The sequence below is a fragment of the Mixophyes fleayi genome, chromosome 6 (assembly GCF_038048845.1).
Source record: "Mixophyes fleayi isolate aMixFle1 chromosome 6, aMixFle1.hap1, whole genome shotgun sequence".
Classification (NCBI taxonomy): Eukaryota; Metazoa; Chordata; class Amphibia; order Anura; family Limnodynastidae; genus Mixophyes; species Mixophyes fleayi.
This window is the reverse complement of record NC_134407.1, coordinates 74,993,029-75,001,028: the sequence shown is the minus strand read 5'-3', so window position 1 is coordinate 75,001,028 and position 8,000 is coordinate 74,993,029.

Sequence of the window (8,000 nt, the reverse complement as noted above, 5' to 3'; positions counted from 1 at the left end):
CGGAAATTCGGGGGGGGAATTGAATTCCCCCCTGAGTGTAGCTATTATATATAATATCTATCTCACACTTAAGTATAAAAATAAGCATTTATGGGAATGGGTTGTCCTAAGCATAATGTTCCATGAGGTTACATTCTTGTGCTGCACTATGTAGCACACCTTATCCAACCCAAGCAAACCTCTTCTGGTTAGCAAAGCAAAATATCTCCCAACTCGACAACTTTGTTTTGCACAACATCTGCGTCTCTCATCCACACTCATTACATCCTCCCATTCCTGGTTACAGGACTTTTTTCGGGCTGCACCCACTCTATGGAATACTCTCCCTCGCACAATAAAACTCTCCTCTGGTCTACAAGCTTTCAAGCGTTCTCTAAAAACCCACCTCTTCAGACAAGCTTATAATATTCCTCAACCACCCTCTTAGCCTCACAACATTACCCTATTACCACCCGTTATACAACTACCCCTTGACCAACATTGTTGTGTGACAGGCGCTATATAAATAAATGATGATGATGATGATGGTGAAAGCTCTTGAACACTCAGCGGATCCCCACATGTCGTACCTCCATCTGAACTCTGTTTCATTCACCTGGTATGGAAGGCAGCAGAAATGCTCGTCGGAACTCCTCAGAGGATGCTTCTAATAGCCCTATGGAGAACATGATGGTAATGCAAACAGACATTTTCAGGAGGAAATAACAGTGTAAATTTCAACTGTGATATAATTAATTGAATAATAATGAATGCAGTCACACTTGGTGACCACTTTATAGTGCAGAATTACATCTGGTAACTGGTATACAATTTAGAGCTTTTGCATGTACTCCTCAACTCTGACTGCGTAAATCTTCCACTACACCAGACTTATTGATCAATAAATGAAGAGAAATACTGTACTTTCATTTCTACCCTGAAAGATGTGCAATTTGTAGGCTATTCCAGAGCAAGCTGTATATATAATATTTAGATGTGCATGTGTAAATGCACAATATTTATACCTCTGAAGAAGTCGCAACATCAGCGATGAAACGTGTAACGTTCCTTTAATGTCTGGGCTGATTTTGAGGTCAGCAGAATCAATATTTCCATTTATAGCTTTCAATATGCAGCATGTACCATTGGTGACTCACACTGCAGGGAAATGACAGTCTCTGATCTTGAGGACACTCGTCCTTCTGCAAGTATATATTTTGCTACATATCTTCATTTGTCCGGATTTACATGTCTTTCAGTATAAGTGCACTTTAAAGATTTCCATGGATAGGGAGGTTTGATCCATATTAATGGTCAGCGGGCAGCACGGTGGCTAAGTGGTTAGCACTTCTGCCTTACAGCATTGGGGTCATGAGTTCAATTTGTAAGTTCTCCCCGTGTTTGCGTGGGTTTCCTCTGGGTGTTCTGGTTTCCTCCCACACTCCAAAAACATACTGGTAGGTTAATTGGCCGCTAACAAATTGACCCTAGTCTGTGTGCCTGTCTGTCAGTCTGTGTCTGTCTCTGTTCTGCCTGTCTCTGTGTGTGTGTATGTTAGGGAATTTAGACTGTAAGCCCCAATGGGGCAGGGACTGATGTGAGTGAGTTCTCTGTACAGCGCTGCGGAATTAGTGGCGCTATATAAATAAATGGTTATAATAATAAATAATAATAATAATAATAATAACAATTACCCTAAGTAAGCTTCATTTTTTGTGATTCTCCAAGATTCCTGTTGTGAGATTTGTATATTATATTATAATACTGTACCCGTTTTTTTTTTTCACTACAGTGAATGTTGTATATCTTCTATTACCACTCTTTAGAGTATAAGAGTAAAATACTATTTGCTTCTTATTATGGTGCCGTACAGGACTTGCTATTTAGAAAGTTTTGATTGTTAGAGATGTTGATAATTTTGAATATTGCAATTATATATCTGTCTATATATATATATATATATATATATATATATATATATATATATATATATATGTATCCCTTAAAATTTAGCATTGTCAATGTCTATGTTTTATTTTTGTGTATGATTATTTCGGGGGAATTGAATATTGGAATCCCACCTGTCCACCTTCTGCACTTGCCTGTGTACTCCCTTCCCCACTTCCACCACTGTTTCTGTGTAAAACTGGTTAATACGGCTCTGATTTCTCTCCTGGATTGAACCCATAGTTTATAGATCACCACAAGTACACAGCAGCTGTTGCCCGAGGCAAGGTGTCCACAGGATCCTGTCTGACAATGGCAAAGCAGAAATTGCAAGTTATGCCACTGTTATTTAAATGAGGTAGAGCCTGTCATAATATGAATGCAACATTAAAGTCTAGGGGTATTTAAAAAATATCCACTTAAGTTATTATACATGTTTTGCTCAGTAATTTTTATGTAACTTTTTTCATAAATGATCTCTGTGTATTTTAGTTTCAAACTTTTTCCTTCAACTACTTAACAATGAATAATAAACTTTCCGGGTGCTATCTCAATTAGAAGCTGGATACATTTGTATAAGGGGTTCTCAGCCTTTAGACCCCGGGTCTAAATGAAGTCTTGGAGAACAGATCCATAGCAATGGTTCAGTTTATTAATGATGCATTTCATTATATTAAATTCCCCTGCTGGCTTTAAATTAAATATACACATATATATATATATATATATATCTACTATATAAATGCCTAGCGGCGTGTGTAAAAAAAAAAATACCAAGCTGCAGCGCCACCTGCTGGGCAGAGTTATACACTGACCTATATATTTCTTGAAGGAGAAGTGACAGTTGGGAGTGGTTGGTGGTTGCCGGGGGTGACAGTGGGGAGTTTTTAACACCTTAAGCAGCTTGATGAAGGATGTGGCGATGAAGATGAAGGATGAGGTGATGGAGAAAAATGATGAGGTGGTGACATGTGAACAAAACCACGTTAACAAAAAGGCGCTTACCTCGGGAAGTAACGCTCTTCCCCTGAGGAGGCCTGGGCTAGGCCCAAATGCATGACAAGAACCTTTTTAACACCTTAAGTAGCTTGATTTGACTAGAATGCATGAGTATCATGCACGGGTTAACTTGTATATATATATTTTTTTTTATTAAAATAGTATTCACCCATCATAAATAGATTTTTTGTATCCTAACCCACATCTTCAGAACCCCTGAATAGCAGCATAGTTGAGAAATTTTTATTAAGAAAAAATAAGTGGCCTGTAAAAGGTATGAAAATGGATAATAAAAAAATAAACCAAAGAATGAAGAAAAGCAGGATAGACAATGAGAAAAGGAAAGAAGCACAAGGTGGTCTACTATAGTGTCCATTATGTAAACTGAATTTATAATCACATAGAAGTAGGATCCCATGTTAATCAGTCAACGAAAACAATAGCTTTTAATTTAAAATCACCTATAATCTCTGTCACAGGTCATATTTTGTTACTTACATTACTATTCACATAAAAAAATGTCTCCTACCTCCCCAAGGTTCACTGGGGAGAGAGGCAAATCTAAGGCATTCAGTATGCTAATTGCATACCAAATTGCTCTGTTCCAGGTCCCTACCAACCTACCATCCATGTCAGACCTTCTCATTGGACTAGAGCACTGACATAGAGCAGGGGGGTGGCAGAGGCTGCAATTAGCAGGCTAGACAGATTGTTTACTATGCTAATTGCTCACCACAGGAAATCATCAAGGTGAATGGAGAGTAAGGGTAGTGTTAAAAATATATAAAAAATATGCTACAGTCTTGGAATAGCCTGTAATTAATAAGAGGATATCACAAACTGTTGCTCCTGTAATGGTTAGGGTATTGTTAGGGTAATGGCTTGGCCACAGCTGGAAGTTGTCTATAACAGCAAGACTAGTCATTACACACAATTGTATGGTTGCACAGTGGTTAATATTGCCATCTCAGAGTGCTTGAGTCACTAGTCCGATTCCTGACCAGAGCCCTATCTATGTGGAATTTGTGGACCTGAGTCATTAAGGAAAGCAAAGCAAAAAAAGGAGTAAATATGATCCTGGACAAACCATGTTACAATGCAAGGGGTGCAAATTAGTTTATTATTTTGTGCGTATGGAAAATACTGGCTGCTTTTTCTTGTACCACACAAATACCCGATAGCTTTATTTTACACTGAAATCTAAAAGTGATCTAGAACATGTCCTACCCCAATTATATATCTTTCCCGACATTTAAAAGTTATCCCCCCTCCTCCAATGCAACATGGTTTTGCCAAGGTACAAAATTACTCCTTTTTTTGCTTTGTTCTCCTTAATTACTCAGGCCCTGTATGTTTTCTCCATATTTCCTCCAACATTCCATAGATATACATGGTAGGCTAATCATACTTGCCAATTTTGGCAAGTTGTGCTCCAGGAAATCGAGGGGAAAGGTGGCAGTGAAGGGATGGACTAAGCAAATCGCGTAATTTGGCCATGCTCCCTAACTGGCATCACATTTTCTAACCTATTACAGCAGGGGGTGGGGTCACGATGATGTGCGAATCAGGCTCAAAGCGTTCCCCCACCACTTAAGTAAAGAAATAGCCAGAAACCGGGAGGTTGTCCTGCTCTCCCGGGAATCCGGTAGGACTCCCAGAAATTTGTGTGCCTCCCGGACATTCCGGGAGGGTAGGCAGCTATGAGGTTAATTAACTGTGGACTAAAATGGACCCAAGTGTGCTTATGTATTAGGAAACTTACACTGTAAGCTCCAATGGGGAGGTGACTGATGAGAATGACAAATATTTTCTGTACATAGCTGTTAAATATTTGTCTATATAAATAAATAATAACAATATAGATATAACTTACTAGATTTTGGTGTACTGGCATGTAGACTCGGGTGCAGATTAACATTGTCCCATTGTCATCAGTACTGCTGCTAACAAATAGTATTGTTCCAGATTTGTTGTTAGAGAAGGCAAATAATGGCTATTAAGGGGGTCCATCTTCTAAGTCACTAGCACTGTATCATTACAGAGGACCTCTCAGAAAGTTAAAAGGTCCTCCTAAAATTATAATTCTGTGTATTACTAAGTGTAATATAGTTATTTATGTCAAGGTTCCTTACAGAGTCATAGAGGGATACGCACACAAAAATACTTTATTGTTGAAAATCTATATGGAGACTTCGTTGCGGGTTTAAATTACTGCAGGGGACCAGCTCCATTGGACTCAAGACACGGCTTATTATTTTATACCTGATGGTTTATAATGCTTTTGGATAACGTAAGCAATCATGTGATGTCCAGTGTTATATTACAGTGTTCATGCTATATATAATTAGAAGGGCCCCATTTGTGCTAAATGCTCTGAGACCGCGGTTTTGCGACTCATACAGAGTATCAGCCCATAAAGCAACCACACTGCATGCAATTGATTATGCCCCCAAAGTGGCTAAAATCTGAAACAATGGAAAGTCCGGGTCACACTATAACACTGAGATAAGTTTGACATATTGGTGTCTAACAATAGAGTCTGGCATGAATAGTAAAGCGTATGTATTCATTTTCAAGATGACGTGCATGGTAATCAACAGAAATAATCCTAGTTGTTTGACAAAACTCTTTGACTAGCATAGCAACAATCTACGGTACTTACACATTATTTTATGGTAGACAGAAATACTTACTATTTAAATATTACTGTACCTTTGTATTTGTCTCTTCAACCTCTTTTTTGATCTTGTAGCAATCAAGTATTGTATAGAAATGATAGGAGAGAACTTCAACAGTTCTTATAATATGAAAATATATTATTAAATTGGCATATGTTTTACTTGTGTCCAATGTAACCTTAAAGTATAACTTAAAAATGTTAGTAATATCTGTTATGTGCAGGGGCGGGCTGGCCCGGGGTGCAGGGGGGCCGCGTCCCCCCGGGCCGCTCAGTCAGACCGCATCCCGTGTCATGTGATGCGGACGTCTGTGTGCCCCCCGGGCTTCTTCCCTCTCCCAGCCCGCGCCTGGCTCTGTGTGTATAATATATATATATATTTATATATCATACACACACGTGCACACATTTATATATATATATATATATATATATATATATATATATATATATTCTACTCAAACATCTATTATTGTATTCTTGGAATTAATAAGTATGCTTTCAAAACAAGTAAAACCACTGTTTCAGAGTAATATATTTCAAATGTTGTGTATTCCTGAGATGAATTATATAGATTTAATTGCTGGATTGTGTATACCTGACTAAATATGACCACTTTGCTTTCTTTGGCCCCTCTGAGCAGTTTACTATGTTAGAGGGGAGATACATACAGCATACACACAATGACCAATAGCTTGGCATACTTGCTTTGAAAAAATACACTGTATGGATTCATAAAAAGGCGCAGTGATGTATATAGAATCAGCTTTTTGACCTGTATCAGATGCTAGGACACTGTCCCAAAGATGTGTGAGGAACATCTACTGTCCTTAGTGGTGTGGTGCATATTACAGTATGTGGTTTGTTGGAAACTGCCTTTGGGTTTCCCTGTTGCCGAGCCAGCGAGGGGAACTGGTTTAAGGATACAATTTTCCAGTCTTGAAAACTAAGAGATGCTGATAAGTTTGAGTTTGTATAATATAATTTTTCTTGGGAACAGATGTGTCGACTTTGTACATCTTTGTTATATAAAAAATATATGTCACTACAGATTGTTCTTTCAAATTATGTGCTGGCAACTGAATAATTTCCAGGGTACACCCACTAGTGAATTTTTGAAGAATAATTCAGTTTCAACTTAATTTGCCAGAAATGTGTTACTTAGGAACCAAATATAGATACCTACACTAATGTGACGACAAACTTCTGTGTTGTGCACAGAATCCTGGATATAAATGTTGTTTTGTCTCTGGCCAATACCTATCCCCTTTACATTTTACACTACACTTTTTTACTATTACTGACCATTTTTAAAAGAGGAATTGCAATATGTTCTACTGGCTGATACAATGTTATTGTATAGTGTACATGTAATTAACTCTAAAACTCTTAACTCTTATCTATACAATGTTATTGTTTGTAAACTTTATTATTAAGCTTGAATCCAAATGTGGGTAAATGTGTCTCTAATAAGGTCATGTTCCTTCCTCTCCTTTTTTAAAGGACTTGTTCACAAAAACGTGTTTGTATGTAGTGCCTTTAACTGTTGTAAGTCGGATGAAAAACAAAGCTATCACAGGGATCAGTGATTGCCATATTCAAATTTAAACATACTTAAAAGTCCACTATGCTGGCATGTATGCAATTAGTTAGTAAGTGTCATTTTGCAGGATTCTGTATAGATATGAACCTTAGTTTGTAACCAACATTGCTTGCACCTATACCAGGTTATTATTATGTCCATGATTCCCCCTCTGTTCTTGCAAATTATCAATACATTTTTTTTATAATTTATATTATTATATTTATTATTGGGGTTTTTTTGGTTGACCTTACACCCAGGTTATTTCATGCTTTAATTTAACAATGAGTTGTTTTACTTAATATCTGGTTTTTATTCTGTTTTCATTTCTGAGGTAAACTTGCTGGCACTTACTAAGGTAAAATTGCTGAAGCCATTTTATCCATTTTACTTGTATTAGCTGTCAGTTACATTATAAAGAATGATGACAAATACAAATTTGTGTCAAGGGTGGCCCGTACCAGCACCTTGACTCTGGGCCACTCCATTTAAAGGCTGTTTATGTTCAGCTGTGGAGCTGGACAGCCATGTAGATCAGCTCTAGAGGAAAGGTAGAGACGGAGTCCAAGCAGGGTGGGAACAGGGGCTAAATAGGCTTGTGCCTTGGCAACATGGGACATAGGAGGGGTGGGGCTGCTGCAGTTCCCAGACTGAGAACAACATGGCCTGCAAGGTGAGGGAGAGGGAGGTCCACAAAGAAAACCACCACCACTGTGTGCTCCAGTCTGTGTCTCTATATGTGAGACCCTGTGTGTGTTTCTGTGTGTATATATGTGACCCAGTGTGTCCCTATATGTGTGTCACCCTATGAGTTTG